The sequence below is a fragment of the Arachis stenosperma genome, chromosome 1 (genome assembly GCF_014773155.1).
Source record: "Arachis stenosperma cultivar V10309 chromosome 1, arast.V10309.gnm1.PFL2, whole genome shotgun sequence".
NCBI lineage: Eukaryota > Viridiplantae > Streptophyta > Magnoliopsida > Fabales > Fabaceae > Arachis > Arachis stenosperma.
In genome coordinates, this window is record NC_080377.1 from 95,494,808 (window position 1) to 95,516,470 (window position 21,663).

General features: G+C 40.3%; 1 long non-coding RNA gene across 1 annotated transcript; it reads right to left on the bottom strand.

The window, feature by feature from the left end:
- Positions 1-2,441: 2,441 nt before the first annotated feature.
- Positions 2,442-6,411, bottom strand: LOC130983009 (uncharacterized). The gene is made up of 3 exons (XR_009087240.1): positions 5,689-6,411; positions 5,452-5,603; positions 2,442-2,703 (listed from the first exon to the last, which is right to left on the bottom strand). It is a non-coding gene; the product is annotated as an uncharacterized LOC130983009 (long non-coding RNA).
- Positions 6,412-21,663: the final 15,252 nt, after the last annotated feature.

A 21,663-nucleotide genomic window follows, 5' to 3' on the forward strand; every position in this document is an offset into this window, starting at 1 on the left:
ATTTTCAGAATGGAGCATCATATGTATATTCTATGATGGTCTGTCTGAAATGTGAAAAATGTCATTGGAACATTCTGCTGGTGGATCCTTTCATCTAAAAACACCTGTAGAAGCCCATGAACTCATTGACATGGTTACAAATAACCAATTCATGTATACTTCTGAAAGAAACCCTGTGAATAATGGGATGACTCAGAAGAAAGGAGTTCTTAAGATTGATACTTTGAATGCCATATTGACTCAGAACAAAATATTGACTCAGCAAGTCAATATTATTTCTCAGAATCTGACTGGATTGCAAGCTGCATCCGGCAGTGTTAAAGAAGCCTCCTCTGAAGGAGAAGCTTATTACCCTAAGAATCCTGCAATGGAAGAGGTGAATTACATGGGAGAACCCTATGGAAACACCTATAATCCTTCATGGAGGAATCATCTAAATTTCTCATGGAAGGATCAACAGAAGCCTCAACAAGGTTTCAACAACAATAATGGTGGGAGAAATAGGTTTAGCAATACCAAACCTTTTCCATTATCTTCTCAGCAACAGACAGAGAATTCTGAGCAGAGCCTCTCTGACTTAACAAACATAGTCTCTGATCTATCTAAGACCACTCTCAGTTTCATGACTGAGGCACGGTCCTCCATTAGAAATTTGGAGGCACAAGTGGGTCAGCTGAGTAAAAGGGTTACTGAAACTGCTCTTAGTACTCTCCCAAGCAATACAGAAGAGAATTCAAAAAGAGAGTGCAAGGCCATTTACACATCCAACATGGCCGAACCTGTAGAGGAGGGAAAGACTGTGATTCCCAGTGAGGAAGACCTCATGGGACATCCACTGGCCAACAAGGAGTTCCCTATTGAGGAACCAAAGGAGTCTGAGGCTCATCTATAAACCATAGAGATTCCACTGAACTTCCTATTACCATTCATGAGCTTTGATGAGTATTCTTCCTCTGAAGAAGATGAAGTTATTTCTGAAGAGCAAGTTGCTCAGTATCTAAGAGCAATCATGAAGCTAAATGCCAAATTATTTGGTTTTGAGACTTGGGAGGATGAACCTCTATTTCTCATCAGTGAACTAAATGCATTGGTTCAACTAAAGTTACCTCAGAAGAAATAGGATCCCAAAAGGTTCTTAATACCTTGCAACATAGGCACCATAACCTTTGAGAAGGCTCTGTGTGGCCTAGTATCAAGTGTAAACCTCATGCCACTCTCTGTGATGGAGAAATTGGGAATCTTTGAGGTACAAGCTGCAAAAATCTCACTAGAGATGGCAGATAAATCAAAGAAACAGGCTTATGGACTTGTAGAGGACATCTTGGTAAAGGTTGAAGGCCTTTACATCCCTGCTGACTTCATAATCCTAGACACTGGGAAGGATGAGGATGAATCCATCATCCTTTGGAGACCTTTCCTAGCCACAGCAAAAGCTGTGATTGATGTAGACAGAAGAGAGTTAGTCCTTCAAGTGAATGAGGACTACCTTGTGTTTATGGCTCGGGGATTTTCCTCTGTAAACATGGAGAAGAAGCATGAAAAGCTGCATCCAATTCTCTCCATGCAGAGTCAAGCAAAGCCCCCACATCTAAACTCTAGGTTTGGTGTTGGGAGACCACAATCATGCTCTTAGCATCTGTGAAGCTCTCTAAGAGCTTCCTGTCAAGCTATTGACATTAAAGAAGCGCTTATTGGGAGGCAACCCAATTTTATTTATCTATTAATTACTCTTTCATTTTATTTTCCATTGTTATTTTTTGTTTTCTTTAGGATGATGATCATGTGGAGTCACAAAAACAACTACAAAAGTTATGGCAAAATCAAAAACAGCATCAAAAATAGCACACCCTGGAAGACGAGCTTACTGGCGTTTAAACGCCAGTAAGGATACCAATATGGGTGTTTAACACCCGGCCTGGCACCATTCTGGGCGTTAAACGCCAAAACTGGCAGGCAAACTGGCGTTTAAACGCTAGTAAAGGAAGAAAATGTGAGTCTAAACGCCCAGCCTGGCACCATTCTGGGCGTTAAACACCAAAACTGGCAGGCAAACTGGCGTTTAAACGCCAGAAAAGGGCAGAAGACTGGCGTTTAACGCCAGAAATGCCACACAGGGCTTTTGAACACCAGAAAGGTGCAGGGATGAGAAATCCTTGACACCTCAAGATCTGTGGACCCCACAGGATCCCCACCTACCCCACCTCACTCTCTCTCCTCTTCACACTTCTCTAGAACACTCTACCTAAAACACTACTCACCTATCAAATCTTACCTTCTTCCCCATATTCTCTTCACCACTCACATTGTAACATCCCTTCCAGCAAAATACCTTGCTTAAGTCAGGGTATTTCCACTAGAAAGAACATTACGTAACCTTCTCTAGTATTAACTACTTAATTATCGAGCCTTTGTATCGAGTTCGCGTTTAAGTTTTAAGAAAATTCCAAAAAATTTTGTTTTTTATTTATTAAAGTCATAATTCAAATATTCACAAGTAATAATAATCACATAAATAATATTAATAGTAATTCTTTTACAAAAGAAACCAAATAAAACTCAAATACAATATACCAAACCTACCCCTCTATATGAAATAAAATCTCAAGGGACAATCTGCGAGGGGACTCTACCAGACCAATTAAAACCATAAAGAAAACCTACTAATCGCTCGCAGCTTCAAATTGCGTCTTCAAACCTGTGTCACTGAAAGGGTGAAAAATTTGGGGTGAGAACCAAACCACATGTTCTCAGTAGAGGTCGAGAATGCCGTGAAAGTAAAGCGCAAATAGTTAATTTCATTCAGAGACATCTAAAAGAAATTTAACCTCCTTTAAAAGCATTAGTTAATTATTTAAAATCCTAGACCCATATTTTCTTTATAAAACTCTTAAAAGTTTCCAAAACTGTATGAATGACCAACATGTTCCAAGCATAGGTTCATTAAGTCTATGCTGAACCAGTTTGATTTTTCATACTTTTCTAGACCATAACATAAAAGAAGTTACCTACGCGGTATAAATGATCATCCTGCTCCAAGCATAGGTTCATTAAGTCTATGCTGAACCAGTCAGATACTTTATACAAAACTAGACCTCAAACGTACCAGTCACGGCCTTAGGCCCAAACAACTAAATCAACACCCAATTCACCACAATCTAGCCAATCAGTTAGAAACACAAGTAATGAGGTTCAAACACAATCAAGAGCAATTACATCAAGTATAGCAACTAGCAGTTAAATAGAATTATTCACTTAGGCAAACCAATTACAATATACACACCCAAACAATGTGACATAGATACATATGATGCATGCCTGTTCTACTGGCCATGAGCTCACGCGTCAGTTATGTTGCCAGACCTGACTCGGATAAGCAGGATTAGACCATCATCCTTATCCGTAGGTTCCATAGACAAGCGGGATTAAACCACCATCCTTGCCCGGAACACGCAAGCAGGATTAAACCACCGTCCTTGCCTCCACAGTAAGCGGGATTAAACTACCATCCTTACTGGGTACATAAAACAATATGCAAACGGAATCACACCACCGTCCTTGCTGAACAATTTATCAATACGTGAGCGGGATAAAACCACCGTCCTCACTGCAGGCGGGATAAAACCACCATCCCTGCACAATGGTTTACGCACTGAGCAAGCGGGACTAGACCCACGCCCCTGCCAACAATCTCATAAACCAAATATTCTTTTCTTAAAAGAACCATTGAAGTTATTATCATTAAATAAGCCTTCAATATTTGTTTTGATTAAGTCCTTATGCTTTTAGAAAAATTTGGACATAATCTCCTTTAAAAATAAGACTTAGCCACCCTTACGGGTCCCAACCAAACAATTTACCAAGCTCTTTTCAACCTTTCCAATATCAAATCAATTCAGAATCAAACAAATTCTAACATTGAATCAGCCGTATAACGCTAAGGTTCATCTTTAATTTTGTGAACTCATAACTCTCACTCAGGCATTCTCAACACCCTATCTTCTTTTCTGTTTTTAATATAGCAAATGAACTCAGAATTGCGCAAACTTTATGTCCAGGCATTCATCTTGAGATAAGATTTCTAAAAAACTATAGATCATAATTTTCTAATTTCTCTAGCCTTAGGAATAGAGGAAAAACCGTGACTGCTCTACAGTGCATAAAACCAGAAAAACAGCAGCAGCGTACAACATTCGAAATTTCATATAAAATCCAAATTAAATCCAACTACTTTCAAAATTAATATGGTTAAACTTAACTTATCCAAATTTCTTTCTCAATTGGTTCCAGGGCCATACCATTTTTAATGAAGAAGTTACGTAGCTTGGAAGTCAGGTAATTTTCTGCAGAATTCTGTTTTACAAATCATTGAACATAACCTCTTCCAAGTCCCATAACTCACTTATTTAAACATGGAAAACCCTGAAATTTAAATCAAATATGCTAAACATAATTAAATTTCACATCCAATTGATTTAATCTCAATATCTATCTAGAATCCAAAGTTATAAACTCTCAAAGTTATTAATTTAGAAAACAGAATCTGGCTTTTACTGCATAATGCATCATTTTCAAAAATTCATATCTTGAAAACTACAGGTCCAACTGTTCTGAAATTTTACGGCATTAAAATAATAGGACTAAAGTTTTATTTAAAATTGATTCCATTTCAAAATTCAATTCGAAAAACTCACAGCAGAGCCAACAAGTTACTGCTGTTCTAAAAATTCTGCAGTAAAATTCAGATTCCACAACCATAACTCAAAAATTCACCATAAATCATATACTTAATAAAAAGGTCTTAAATTCACCAGTCCAGCTCCCTATATTCCCAAGCTTAATCTGGACTTGGTCTCATGGAATTCCGATAATCACAGAATTAGTTATAGCTTTTCAAAGTTTCCGGCTTCGCTTAAAAGTAATGCAGAAAATCAAGTTTTACATTTTAACTTCGAAAAATCATAACTAGTTCTATAATTAATTCAAACTTCTCAAAGTGAATCCCAACAACAACTTCCATTATACTTTACTCAGCCTTCACTCTCATATCATTTCGATTATCGTTGAATAACTGATTCACTTCCAAAGTCATCTTTTAAATTTCAAAAAAATCAGATTTTCAGCAATTGGTTCAACGTTTCAAGATTTAGTCTTCCAATTATTCCTTAAGCTCAACTTCAATTACTCACTAACTAAGTCCATTACGGTAAACCAACTCAACAGCAACAATTTCAATTTGATCCATCAAAATACAGAAATCACAATAATCTCTCATCAAACAATTCATAATTCAATTTTACAAAATCAACGAATTCAACCAAAGTTCCAATCATAATTTCAGCCACAACTCAACATTCAAATAATCAATCAATTACTTAAACTTATTAAACCTATTTGTAGTTATTCAATAAACCTTGTAAGCATTCTTAAATTAAAATCGTTTTAAACCCCTACCTCGCTTTATCGAAATACACAGAAATTTGGGATGCGGCAGCCATCAATTTCTAACCCGCAGCAGTAAAACTCTTGCAGCTAGCTATAGCATAACAGCAGCAACATCAACGACATCAACACCAATTGTGATTTCTCAGGAGATAAATTGACAACTAGAACAAAACCATAAGCTACTATAATTAGGACAAAGTATAACGGAGGAACAAAATGATAGAAGAGTAAGGAAGAAAGGGTTACAGGTTTAAGAAACAGAAAATTGGCATTGGGACTGGAACAAAGAGGATGATGCTGGCCAGATTGAAAGATGGTGGCAGAAAATTGCTTTCTCTGATAGCAAACTCCAACCACGGCAGCTCCAACGGATATGGCATGATAAGGTACATCAGAGGCAGAGACATGGTTGACCCGGAGTAACAAGGCCACGGTGATGGCGGCTCCGGCAGCTAGGACACGACCTAGTCCGTCACCAACAGCAGTAGCGACCACGAACCCCAGTCACGGCGACGACACCAGCGGCGATCCAACATCGCCTCTTCTTTTCCTGGCGACGAGCCCGTAACAGAGCTCCCTTTCCTATTCCAATTCGTGCTCCTCTCCCCTGTTCTATTCGACGTCAGTGGCAACCTAGCAGGGACAATAGCGATCGAAGCTTCGGCGACGATGACCAGGAACGGTGGCGACGCTACCTTCTCCCTCAATCGTTCACGTCTCTCTGTTCTCTGTGGTGCTTCCCTTTTGATTTCAACGGCAGCGGCCGTAATTACACCCTCTGCCGTCGCCCTTTCCTCTGGCTTCCCTGATCCCTCTTCTCCCTTTCCTCAGTTTCTCGTTTTCCCTTTGCTCCTTCTCTGTTCCCTTTCTTTCTTTTTCCTTTTTGTTTTTCCCCCTCGAGCTCCCATGTTTCCTTTCTTTCCCTTTCTGAACGTAGGTTTAGGGATTTTAGGGTATAACTTTAGGAAATTAGTGAAATTAGGGTTTTATTTGGTACTTCTAAAGTTAGGGTAAAATATATACGAGTGACATAACAATTTTATAAAATATTTGAGATAGAATAACGATTTAGAAATCAAATATAATACTATAAAGATTACTTTCAAAACACAAGATTTTATTTACTAATATATCAATGAGTTCAAATAAGTACTTTTAAATTAAATTATAAAATAAACATACTAATCACATTTTATAAAATATGGTTTAAATCTAATATCAATTATCTAAATTAAATCATATAATTTTTTATTATTTTTTCATCACCAGAACTTTAATTTCAATTTTTATGAGATAACTATAACTAATTATAATAAAAGTTGTTCAAAAATATTAACCGAGTTAAACTTAAAGTATTTACAAAAATTCATTTAATCATTTCTAATAAGTTAATCTCTAAGAGCTCAATTTAATAAAATAAATTGTAATTTAATCACAATACAAATTTCTTAAATTAAATTATATAATATTTCTATTACTGAATTTTAGTTTCAGATTATATGAAATAACCAATTATAAAAATTACACAAGAGTTATAATTAACTTAAGTCAAAATATTTAATAAAACTAATCTAATTATTCTTAATTAATCAATTTCTAAAAATAAAGAGTTCATATTAATAAATTAAATCATAACTTTTTCATAATAAAAAAATTACCAAAATTAGATTGTACAATCCTTTTTTTATTTTTCAATTATTAAAATTACACAAAATATTCTAATATAATAAAATTACTTAAGAATATTAATTGATTCAAAATAAAACTATCTCTGAATCTATTTCATTATTTCTAATAAAATAATTTCTAAAATTATAAAGTTTAAACTTAATAAGATAAATTCATAGTTTATTCATATTTAGGTTTCCAAAAATGCGGGATGTTACACACGTCCTTCCCTTAATTCCCAAAAAAACTCATCATACAACCCACCTACCCCCACCCACTCAAATTCAAACTATTTTCCTCCCAAACCCACCCCTTCTCACACGAACTAACTCCCTCTCTTACCCTATAAATACCCCTCTTTACTCCTTCATTTTCACACATCACATACACTCTAAACACCCCTTGGCCGAACCCTCTCAAGCCTCCATCTCCCACTTCTCTTCTTCTTCTACTCTCTTCTTTCTTCTTTTGCTCGAGGACAAGCTGATGAGCGGATAATTTATACGCTTTTTGGCATTGTTTTTAGGTAGTTTTTAGTAAGTTCAAGCTACTTTTAGGGATGTTTTCATTAGTTTTTATGTTAAATTCACATTTCTGGACTTTACAATGAGTTTGTGTGTTTTTCTGTGATTTCAGGTAATTTCTGACTGAAATTGAGGGACTTGAGCAAAACTCTGAAAAAGGCTGACAAAAGGACTGCTGATGCTGTTGGAATCTGACCTCCCTGCACTCGAAATGGATTTTCTGGAGCTACAGAACTCCAAATGACGCGCTCTCAACGGTGTTGGAAAGTAGACATCCAGAGCTTTCCAGCAATATATAATAGTCCATACTTTATGTAACACCCTACCATACAGAGTCTTATGCTTAAGTCATAATTCAGAGATGGCAAGGTATTACGACCACTAAAATAAAAATTAGTACGTATAGTAGTATGAATGATTGATTATAATTAGGAGCCTTTGTAGAAAAAGGGGTAAACAAAAATCGCATCTCAAAAGCGCAACACTCCGATCGTTAACGTAACGAACAAGGATAAACCAACGCGGGATTATATATATACAAAGGAGTGTCAAAAACAGGAATATCAAGACTCAAGATCCGGCTGCGAAGATAACCGGTCCGAGCATAGAAATATATACATATGATAAAATAAGGAAAACCCCAAAGGAAAACCCAAAGGGACACAAATACATAAAACCTATTCTCCAAAAATCTCCCATAAGAGGAGTCATCACAGTATGTATTATTTAATGGAGATAAAAGTATCTAAGCAAAACATATAAACTAAACAGAGTCCCCAAGAACAAGGAATCTTCGCAAATCTAGAAGTCTCCAGCATGCCTCAGCGGGAAACCGTACGTCCTGCATCTGAAAACCACAAAATCCGCATGGGTGAGAACCAGAGGTCCCCAGCATGGTAACAGCTTCCACATATATAATACATAATAAAAGAGGAAAGCCAAAGGCAATCCTAGAACTTCCTCCAGATAATATCAAAACTTATAAATAAGCTAAACCATATAAGGGCATCTGACTAAAGATTCTTCAGTCTAACTAATACTTCCCTTTCCAATTCCTTCAAACCTCCCAACCACCAGCAGGAGTATATTATAGCAAACACAGTTATATCAGACAAAGAATATACAAATAGGAGCAGTTAAGACATTTAAACAATTAGCAAGTAATATGCAGTCAAATAGGCAATCTCAAACAATTCACATAGTATGCATATGATGAATGCCTGTCCCTAGTGGCTGATGATATCATCTTGTCGGTTATAGAGCCAACCCGACAAGTCCTGGTCGCTAACCATTGGACTGTCCCTCTGTCGCGCATCCCCAACTCGAGTTTTACTCGTTATAAACTTGATCATAAACATGATCCATATCCATCACCCTCACTGGTGAATATTTCGGGGGCGAGCTCATCCGGGTCTTTCACAGTGCCCGGTCACACTTACGACATAGGGTCAACAGAGTATCAAGTCTCAACCTGGAGCACGTGGTGGCTAGCCACTGCTACTACCCAGGAAAACTCGTATCTCTGATAGTGGAAGTGCAAATCTCGATTATCAATAATCCAGCATAAACATGCATGAATTCTCATCCATGGATCAACATCCATATCAGCCATCCGGCTCACGGTTCAGTCCAGAACCAGCCAATATTCATAGCATACACAGCTATTCCCGCTCACGGTTAAATCCATAACCAGCCAATATTCATAGCATACACAGCTATTTCGGCTCACAGCTATTTCGGCTCACGGTTAAATCCATAACCAGCCAATATTCATAGCATACACAGCTATTCCGGCTCACGGTTAAATCCATAACCAGCCATTTCATTAACAATTACAGCCTTTCGGCCCATGGCATAACAAGCACTTCCACCACCATCCTCCGCATCTCACATAATCATCTTGATCCTCATTGATCATTCATTTTTTTCCCTTGCTTCACTCGCAAGTTACCTCATTCACTAGCCCTTTTTTAATAGCTAGGCATGTCATAATGATTTAAGACATAAATGGTGAGATCGGAGGCTTAGAAGTATGAGATTTGGCTTTTAAAACTCAAAAATCAACTTTGGGATAAAAACAGGGCCACGCGTACGCGCACTCCACGCGCACGCGTGGATGGCCTCAAAAACTCATCGACGCGCAAGCGTCATGCACGCTAACGCGTGGATTACAAATTTGCCAATCGACGCGCACGCGTCAACCACGCGTACGCGCGGGTGTTCTGGTGCCCCAGGCACAACACTGGCACAGTTCTGGCATAACTCTCTGGAAAATGGCTGGGCATTGGGTGCAGCACAATCGGCGCGCCCTCGCACATCACGCGTACGCGTGGATGGCACTTTTTCGGAAGATCGGCGCGTACGCGCCAGGTGCGCCCACGCGCAAGGGGTCATTCTGCTAAAAAAATTTCTAAGTTAAAAGCTGCAGAATTCACAGATTTACACCCCAATCTTCCAACGGACATAACTTCCTCATTTTAAATCGTTTTTCACCCGTTCTTCGAACGGTATGGACATCCCGGATCCAATTTCATTTCTAAACAGATTTGGTACAAAACGGGAATCCGTAGTACAAGTTATGTCCCGTCAAAGTATGCCCCAAAACCATATTTTCATACAAAACCACAATATGCCATTTTCAAAACAAACCATTTTCAACTCTTTTCAAAATCAATCAAAACATGCCAATTTCATCCATTTTCTTTGAAATCAATCAAAATGTATCAAATTCAACATCAAGCCTCCTCAACTCACACATTGACACATTACCACAATATACAAAATCACTATCTCATCATTTTAGCCCACTTCACCCAAGTGGCTCAAACTCAAACATATTGACATATCATATACTATTCCTCATGCCAATTTCAACAACACCAATCCCAATTAACCATCATTATACATAATCAATATCATATTCACCATCAACATGGTTCAACCCACAATTCAACCATAACCAATCATCAAACATATATCACAGCATGCATACTTCTCATACATCATACCATTAAGGCATCAATACTCATCATCACATATATGACCACATCATATATCTCAATCATTTAACAACATCAACCATTCAATGCCTATCTTAGGGCCTCTAGCCTAAGTATTTCCTACCACATTACATATTAGATACGGGAAACCGAAACCATACCTTAGCCGAATTTCCCAAGCTCCACCGGAGCACTTCCAAACCACTTATCCACAAGCTCTCAAGGCCTCAACACCTCCAAGAACAGATTTTTCACCACCAAACCCTTTCCAAGCTTTTCAAAGTCACCAATCAAGCTCCAATATCCACACATACACAACCTAAGCCACAACCATCATACCCATACACAACATCTCAAAACCCAAACATCATAAAACAACAAAATACACTAGGGTTGAGAATCTTACCACACCCAAGGTCCAATAAGACAAGATTAACCTTCTTCTTCAAGAGAGTTGGGTCCTATAACATCAAAGAACCCAAAATCTCAACATTTCACCCATAAAACTCGAAAATAAGGGCTGGAATTTCGAACAGAAACTTGTGGCTTACCTCAAGATTGATTATATGGATTTTGTAGAGCTCTCCGCGATGAACGCGTGGTCGCAAACGGAGCGGCAATCGGAGCTCTAGATCAAAAGTTATGGTGGTTTGAAGATCAACCAAGGGAGAGAACTTGAGAGAGTGTTCTTCCTCCCTTTCTCTCAATTTTCAGCGTGTTTGAGTGTGTTGTGAGGAGAGAGAGTACTGAAAACTAGGGTTTTGGTTTAGTTTAGTTGGGCCAAGGGCCCACTTTGGGTCCGGTTGGCCCGATTTAGCCCGTTTGGTCCAATCTTGGTCCGAATTCTATAAAATTGGTACCAAAATTCTCGTCTCAGTCTCCTCTATCACATTTAGCCATAAAAATCACATTTTAGGCTTTCTAGAATAAATTCTCATTTATGGGCTAATTAGCCGTTAATTAACCGGGTTTTACATTCTACCCACCTAATTGGGAATTTTGCCCACAAAATTCAAATGCAATTACCTGAGAATAAATGCGGATAATCCGTTCGCATCTCCGACTCAAGTTCCCAAGTGTGTTCCTCAACACCGCCTCGACTCCATGCCACGTTGACTAGTGAAACATCTTTTCCACGCAACCGTTTAATACTAGTATCATCAATTCTGACTGGAGTCACTGGAAGCGTCAAATCTTCCCTTAACTGAACCGATTCGGGTTCCAACACATGACTAGCATCAGGAGTGTACTTCCGAAGCTGCGACACGTGAAACACGTCGTGCAGGTTCGAAAGATGAGGTGGTAGAGCCATCCGATACGCCACCGGTCCAATCCTCTCTAGGATCTGAAATGGACCAATGTATCGAGGATTCAACTTCTTTGCCTTAATCGCCCTACCTACTCCCGTAGTCGGAGTAACCTTAAGAAAAACATGGTCTCCTTCCTCAAATTCTAAGGGCTTTCACCTTTGATCGGCGTAACTCTTTTGACGACTCTGCGCCGTAAGCATCCTATCTCGGATTTTCTTGACTTGCTCAGTAGTCTCAGCTATCATTTCTGGCCCCAACAAGCTTTTCTCTCCAGCTTCATACCAACATAGCGGAGATTGACATTTCCTCCCATACAAGGCCTCATACGGAGCCATTCCGATGCTCGCATGATAACTATTATTGTATGCAAACTCCACCAATGGCATATACCGATCCCAACTCGCCGGTTGGTCCAAAACACAAGCTCTCAACATATCCTCTAGTGTTTGGATCGTCCTCTCAGATTGACCATCTGTTTGAGGATGGTAAGCCGTGCTCAAGCTTAATCGGGTTCCAAAAGCCTTCTGAAATGCACCCCAAAACCTTGAAGTGAAACGAGGATCTCTATCAGAGATTATAGTAGCAGGTACACCATGAAGTCTCACAATCTCCTTTATGTATAACCGTGCTAGCTCCTCAAGGGTGTAAGTCATACGAATGGGCAAAAAGTGAGCTGACTTCGTCAGTCGGTCCACAATCACCCAGATAGCATCAAAACCAGTCCTAGTCCTTGGCAATCCCGACACAAAGTCCATTGCAATACTTTCCCACTTCCATTGTGGAATCTCTAAAGGTTGCAACATCCCGGAAGGTCTTTGATGTTCAATCTTTACCTTTTGACAAGTTAAGCACTTTGAAACATATTCCGCCACATCATTCTTCATACCCGGCCACCAAAACATCGCCTTCAAATCATGGTACATCTTAGTACTTCCCGGGTGAATGGAGAATCCACTCTTGTGTGCCTCCTTCAAAATATCTTGCCTCAAAGTGCCAACATCCGGCACAATGATCCTACCCTTGAATCTCCATAACCCATCTTTTTCTTCCGACACTCTCCACTGTTTTCCTTGCTCAATGGCCGGTAACACTTTCCATAACGCTTCATTATTTTGATGAGCCTTTAGGAGTTCGGACTTAAAGTCACTTGAGATTTCTAGTCGGCTCAAACACAAAGTTCCGGATACTTCTCGAGCACCCATTTTAAGACTCTCGAATCCCTTGAGCAACTTCTCCTCTTGGAGCATCATCCAAGCTGCACATAACGACTTCCGACTTAATGCATCCGCCACTACATTCGCCTTTCCCGGATGGTAATGCAACTCAAAGTCGTAATCTTTCAACAATTCCATCCACCTTCTCTGCCTCATATTAAGCTCTTTCTGACCAAAGAGGTACTTCAAGCTCTTATGATCAGAGAAAACTTGGAACTTAACCCCATAGAGATAATGCCTCCACACCTTCAAGGCAAACACAACCGCAGCGAGTTCCAAATCGTGAGTAGGATAATTAACTTCATGAGGTCTCAACTGTCGTGAGGCATACGCCACCACATTATGATGCTGCATCAGCACGCACCCTAGACCCTTCAATGAGGCATCACAATACACCTCAAAAGGCTCGTTCGGCTCAGGTAACACTAACACAGGTGCAGTGGTCAACTTTTTCTTCAATGTCTGAAAGCTCTCCTCGCACTCAGGAGTCCAAACAAACGGAGTGTCTTTGCGGGTTAACTTTGTCATTGGTAACGCTATCTGTGAAAAGTCCTTGATAAACCTTCTGTAATAGCCAGCTAATCCCAGAAAACTCCTTATCTCTGTTATGGTGGTTGGTTGTTTCCAATCCATCACCGCCTCCACCTTAGTTGGGTCTACTGCTATTCCCTTCTTACTCACCACATGGCCCAAAAACTTCACCTCACTCTTCCAAAACTCACACTTAGACAGTTTTGCATAAAGTTTCTTCTCCTTTAGAATCTGCAACACGGTCCTCAAGTGTTCCGCATGCTCTTCTTCAGTCTTGGAATAAATCAGTATGTCATCAATGAAGACAACAACGAATTTATCCAGAAACGGACGGAAGACTCTATTCATGTAATCCATGAATACCGCAGGAGCGTTCGTCAACCCAAAGGACATCACAGTGTACTCGTAATGACCATAACGAGTCCTAAAAGCGGTCTTAGGGATATCCTCACCCCTCACCCTTATCTGGTGATAACCGGATCGCAAATCGATCTTGGAGAAAACTCCAGCTCCTTGTAGCTGATCCATGAGATCATCAATTCTCGGCAATGGGTACTTATTCTTAATTGTAACCTTGTTCAGCTGCCTGTAATCCACACAGAGCCGCTTACTCCCATCTTTCTTCTTTACTAGTAGCACTGGAGCGCCCCACGGAGAGACACTTGGCCGTATAAAATTCTTTCCCAACAAATCCTCTAACTGAGACTTTAGCTCGTTCATCTCTAACGGTGACATCCTATAAGGAGCACTTGAGATTGGTCCCGCCCCAGGCACCAACTCAATGGCAAACTCAACCTCTCGGTTAGGTGGAAACTCATCAATATCATTGGGAAACACTTCCGGAAACTCACACACAACCAAAATCTGCTCCAACCTTTGATCATCACCCGAAACGCCCGCGGTTAACAACATGATACCCTGACATTCGATTCCAGAACAGTTCACCATCATCGAATTCAAGTAATAATTGTTCACCACGACCGGCCCTTCTGTATCATCCGGCATAAAGTATACCGACTTCGTAGAACAATCAAGCAGAACATGGTTCTTAGATAACCAGTCCAATCCCAAGATAAGATCAAGACCGATCATCGGTAAGCAGATTAAATTATGAACAAAATCACGCTGCTTGAACCTAAAGGAAACTTCCGGGCATCCTAGCCTAGTTGCCATGGCTTCATGGGTAGCATTATACACTCTTAGATCATAACCTAAAGTTACAATCTTCAACCCTAACTCATGGGCTTTCTCAAATGCAATGAATGAATGTGATGCTCTCGAATCAAATAAAGCATTTAAAGTTTGACTAGCTAATTCACAGTTACCTCGAATGAGTGCCTCAGATCCCTCAGCACCTATAGCTGAAGTGGTGAACACCCGTCCAGTCTGTTGTGCTTTCCCAGCACCTTGTTTCTGCCTCTCTGGATAACTCGCGGCTTTATGCCCCGCCTTTCTACAATTGTAGCACAAACCCCATCCGGCCTTGCATGGTGCTCCCGGATGGTGACTTCCGCACCTAGCACAAGCTTGTTCATTCTGAGGTTGCTTCCTAAACTTCTTTCCTTGGGAGTTGTTGTTGTTGGGCCTCTTGAAAGAGCCTCCCCTCTTGAAAGGCGGACCCCTGGGTGCAAAGCTCTTCCCTCGGTTCTGTGGAAATGAACCTTTGTGACTTCCTTTCTCAGCGGTTGCCCTTTTCACACACTCTTCAGCAACCCTACACTTGTTCACCAATTCGGAGAAAGTCCTAATCTCCATTGGTCCCACTGAACTGAAGATATCACTCCGGAGTCCTCCTTCATACTTAACACACTTCCATTCCTCATATTCTGCCGGAGTTTCTTGGCACATACGGGAGAACCTGAACAGCTCCTCAAACTTGTCAGTATACTCTGATATGGACATAGTACCCTGCTTCAGTTGTAACAATTCAAGTTCCTTAGCCGTCCTAGCAGAAGTCGGAAAGTACTTCTTATAGAACTCTTCTTGAAAGACATTCCAGGTGATATAGTCATCACCCTGCTGCAGAAGACGTCGGATGCCTTGCCACCAATGCTACGCTTCACCGGTGAGCATATAAGTGGCAAACTCGACACGCTGTCCTTCAGGTACCACTTGTGCTTGTAATGCTCGCTCTATAGCCTGAAACCATGTATCAGCCTCAGTCGGGCTAGTAGTTCCCTTGAACTTAGGTGGATTAACCTTCAAAAAGTTTGCCAAGGTCATCGGGCCCTGAACTCCACCTCCATCATTACCATGGTTGTTCATCTGTTGACCAAGAGCCTCAGCAGTGGCTTGCATAGCAGCAGCCATGTTCTCCAACGCAGCCATAAAGTTAACCGGGTCATTAGGGTTATTCTCCGGTGCACGAGCATTCGTACGACCTCTCGCACTACCTCTACCGCGTCCACGAGGCGCCATCTGGTTCCTATACACACCCAACAATCGATATTAAGTTGATCAGTCTCAATATCGGAAGTCTAGTGCTTCAAAGTCCCAAATGCATGCTCATGAACGTTTATGCCAATTATATCAAGCAGATATACTAATAGCACATAACACACACACAGAGAATGCACAGAAGCATAGTCAGTCCATCCCTCAGGCTCTACAGGAACGAACTGCTCTGATACCATAATGTAACACCCTACCATACAGAGTCTTATGCTTAAGTCATAATTCAGAGATGGTAAGGTATTACGACCACTAAAATAAAAATTAGTACGTATAGTAGTATGAATGATTGATTATAACTAGGAGCCTTTGTAGAAAAAGGGATAAACAAAAATCGCATCTCAAAAGCGCAACACTCCGATCGTTAACGTAACGAACAAGGATAAACCAACGCGGGATTATATATATACAAAGGAGTGTCAAAACCAGGAATATCAAGACTCAAGATCCGGCTGCGAAGATAACCGGTCCGAGCATAGAAATATATACATATGATAAAATAAGGAAAACCCAAAGGGACACAAATACATAAAACCTATTCTCCAAAAATCTCCCATAAGAGGAGTCATCACAGTATGTATTATTTAATGGAGATAAAAGTATCTAAGCAAAACATATAAACTAAACAGAGTCCCCAAGAACAAGGAATCTTCGCAAATCTAGAAGTCTCTAGCATGCCTCAGCGGGAAACTGTACGTCCTGCATCTGAAAACCACAAAATCCGCATGGGTGAGAACCAGAGGTCCCCAGCATGGTAACAGCTTCCACATATATAATACATAATAAAAAAGGAAAGCCAAAGGCAATCCTAGAACTTCCTCCAGATAATATCAAAACTTATAAATAAGCTAAACCATATAAGGGCATCTGACTAAAGATTCTTCAGTCTAACTAATACTTCCCTTTCCAATTCCTTCAAACCTCCCAACCACCAGCAGGAGTATATTATAGCAAACACAGTTATATCAGACAAAGAATATACAAATAGGAGCAGTTAAGACATTTAAACAATTAGCAAGTAATATGCAGTCAAATAGGCAATCTCAAATAATTCACATAGTATGCATATGATGAATGCCTGTCCCTAGTGGCTGATGATATCATCTTGTCGGTTATAGAGCCAACCCGACAAGTCCTGGTCGCTAACCATTGGACTGTCCCTCTGTCGCGCATCCCCAACTCGAGTTTTACTCGTTATAAACTTGATCATAAACATGATCCATATCCATCACCCTCACTGGTGAATATTTCGGGGGCGAGCTCATCCGGGTCTTTCACAGTGCCCGGCCACACTTACGACATAGGGTCAACAGAGTATCAAGTCTCAACCTGGAGCACGTGGTGGCTAGCCACTGCTACTACCCAGGGAAACTCGTATCTCTGATAGTGGAAGTGCAAATCTCGATTATCAATAATCCAGCATAAACATGCATGAATTCTCATCCATGGATCAACATCCATATCAGCCATCCGGCTCACGGTTCAGTCCAGAACCAGCCAATATTCATAGCATACACAGCTATTCTGGCTCACGGTTAAATCCATAACCAGCCAATATTCATAGCATACACAGCTATTCCGGCTCACGGTTAAATCCATAACCAGCCATTTCATTAACAATTACAGCCTTTCGGCCCATGGCATAACAAGCACTTCCACCACCATCCTCCGCATCTCACATAATCATCTTGATCCTCATTGATCATTCATTTTTTTCCCTTGCTTCACTCGCAAGTGATCTCATTCACTAGCCCCTTTTTAATAGCTAGGCATGTCATAATGATTTAAGACATAAATGGTGAGGTCGGAGGCTTAGAAGTATGAGATTTGGCTTTTAAAACTCAAAAATCAACTTTGGGATAAAAACAGGGCCACGCGTACGCGCACTCCACGCGCACGCGTGGATGGCCTCAAAAACTCATCGACGCGCAAGCGTCATGCACGCTAACGCGTGGATTACAAATTTGCCAATCGACGCACACGCGTCAACCACGCGTACGCGCGGGTGTTCTTGTGCCCCAGGCACAACACTGGCACAGTTCTGGCATAACTCTCTGGAAAATGGCTGGGCATTGGGTGCAGCACAATCGGCGCGCCCGCGCACATCACGCGTACGCGTGGATGGCACTTTTTCGGAAGATCGGCGCGTACGCGCCAGGTGCGCCCACGCGCAAGGGGTCATTCTGCTAAAAAATTTTCTAAGTTAAAAGCTGCAGAATTCACAGATTTACACCCCAATCTTCCAACGGACATAACTTCCTCATTTTAAATCGTTTTTCAACCGTTCTTCGAACGGTATGGACATCCCGGATCCAATTTCATTTCTAAACAGATTTGGTACAAAACGGGAATCCGTAGTACAAGTTATGTCCCATCAAAGTATGCCCCAAAACCATATTTTCATACAAAACCACAATATGCCATTTTCAAAACAAACCATTTTCAACTCTTTTCAAAATCAATCAAAACATGCCAATTTCATCCATTTTCTTTGAAATCAATCAAAATGTATCAAATTCAACATCAAGCCTCCTCAACTCACACATTGACACATTACCACAATATACAAAATCACTATCTCATCATTTTAGCCCACTTCACCCAAGTGGCTCAAACTCAAACATATTGACATATCATATACTATTCCTCATGCCAATTTCAACAACACCAATCCAATAACCATCATTATACATAATCAATATCATATTCACCATCAACATGGTTCAACCCACAATTCAACCATAACCAATCATCAAACATATATCACAACATGCATACTTCTCATACATCATACCATTAAGGCATCAATACTCATCATCACATATATGACCACATCATATATCTCAATCATTTAACAACATCAACCATTCAATGCCTATCTTAGGGCCTCTAGCCTAAGTATTTCCTACCACATTACATATTAGATACGGGAAACCGAAACCATACCTTAGCCGAATTTCCCAAGCTCCACCGGAGCACTTCCAAACCACTTATCCACAAGCTCTCAAGGCCTCAACACCTCCAAGAACAGATTTTTCACCACCAAACCCTTTCCAAGCTTTTCAAAGTCACCAATCAAGCTCCAATATCCACACATACACAACCTAAGCCACAACCATCATACCCATACACAACATCTCAAAACCCAAACATCATAAAACAACAAAATACACTAGGGTTGAGAATCTTACCACACCCAAGGTCCAAGGAGACAAGATTAACCTTCTCCTTCAAGAGAGTTGGGTCCTATAACATCAAAGAACCCAAAATCTCAACATTTCACCCATGAAACTCGAAAATAAGGGCTGGAATTTCGAACAGAAACTTGTGGCTTACCTCAAGATTGATTATATGGGTTTTGTAGAGCTCTCCGCGATGAACGCGTGGCCGCAAACGGAGCGGCAATCGGAGCTCTAGATCAAAAGTTATGGTGGTTTGAAGATCAACCAAGGGAGAGAACTTGAAAGAGTGTTCTTCCTCCCTTTCTCTCAATTTTCAGCGTGTTTGAGTGTGTTGTGAGGAGAGAGAGTGCTGAAAACTAGGGTTTTGGTTTAGTTTAGTTGGGCCAAGGGCCCACTTTGGGTCCGGTTGGCCCGATTTGGCCCGTTTGGTCCAATCTTGGTCCGAATTCTATAAAATTGGTACCAAAATTCTCGTCTCAGTCTCCTCTATCACATTTAGCCATAAAAATCACATTTTAGGCTTTCTAAAATAAATTCTCATTTATGGGCTAATTAGCCATTAATTAACCGGGTTTTACACTTTATTCGGACATTGACGACGTAACTTGGCGTTGAACTCCAAGTACATGCTGCTGTCTAGAGTTAAACGCCAGAAACAAGTCATGATCCGGAGTTGAACGCCCAAAACACGTTATAACTTGGAGTTCAACTCCAATAAGCGCCTCAGCTCGTGGATAGATCAAGCTCAGCCCAAGCATACACCAAGTGGGCCCCGGAAGTGGATTTATGCATCAATTACTTACTCATGTAAACCCTAGTAGCTAATCTAGTATATATAGAACATTTAACTATTGTATTAGTCGTCTTTTGACCACGTTTCATCTTTGGTCTCAGTTTTGTTTTATTCTTCATCTTAGGAGGCCATTGAGCACGTTTTAGGGGGCTGGCCATTCGGCCATGCCTGAACCTTTCACTTATGTATTTTCAACGGTGGAGTTTCTGCACACCATAGATTAAGGGTGTGGAGCTCTGCTGTACCTCAAGTTTCAATACAATTATTACTTCTATTCAATTCTCTTTTATTCTTATTCCAAGATATACGTTGCACAACACTTTGATGAATGTGATGATCTGTGACACTCATCATCATTCTCACCTATGAACGCGCGTGATTGACAACCACTTCCGTTCTACCTTAGGCCGGGCGCATATCTCTTAGATTCTCCAACAGAATCTTCGTGGTATAAGCTAGAATTGATGGCGGCATTCATGAGAATCCGGAAGGTCTAAACCTTGTCTGTGGTATTCCGAGTAGGATTCCGGGATTGAATGATTGTGACGAGCTTCAAACTCCTGAAGGCTGGGCGTGATGACAAACGCAAAAGAATCAATGGATTCTACTCCAACCTGATTGAGAACCGACAGATGATTAGCCGTGCTGTGACAGAGCATAGGACGATTTTCACTGAGAGGATGGGATGTAGCCATTGACAACGGTGATGCCCTACATACAGCTTGCCATGGAAAGGAGTAAGAAGGATTGGATGAAAACAATAAGAAAGTAGAGATTCGAAAGGATTCCAGCATCTCCGCATGCCTATCTGAAATTCCCACTATTGATTTACATAAGTATTTCTATCCCTTTTTATTTTCTATTTATTATTAATTATTCGAAAATCCATAAACCAATTTAATCTGCCTAACTGAGAGTTACAAGATGACCATAGCTTGCTTCATACCAACAATCTCTGTGGGATCGACCCTTACTCGCGTAAGGTTTATTACTTGGACGACCCAGTACACTTGCTGGTTAGTTGAACGGAGTTGTGAATTCAAATAGAGCCAGTTATTAAATTTCATACAAGTACAAAGAGCATGGATCACAATTTTGTCCACCAAGTTTTTGGCGCCGTTGCCGGGGATTGTTCGAGTATGGACAACTGACGGTTCATCTTGTTGCTCAGATTAGGTAATTTTCTTTTCAAAAAGTTTTCAAAAAAAATTTTTTCAAATTTTTTTTATTATTTTTCGTTTTTCTAATAATGTTTTTCGAAAAAATAATAAAAATACAAAAAAAAAAATTTTTGTGTTTCTTGTTTGAGTCTTGAGTCAACTTTTAAGTTTGGTGTCAATTGCATGCTTTAAAAATTTTTCTTGCATTTTTCGAAAATTCATGCATTCATGGTGTTCTTCATGATCTTCAAGTTGTTCTTGATAAGTCCTCTTGTTTGATCTTGATGTTCTCTTGTTTTGTGTTGTTTGTTGTTTTTCATATGCATTTTTCGTTTATTAGAGTCCATGCATTGAAGATTTCTAAGTTTGGTGTCTTGCATGTTTTCTTT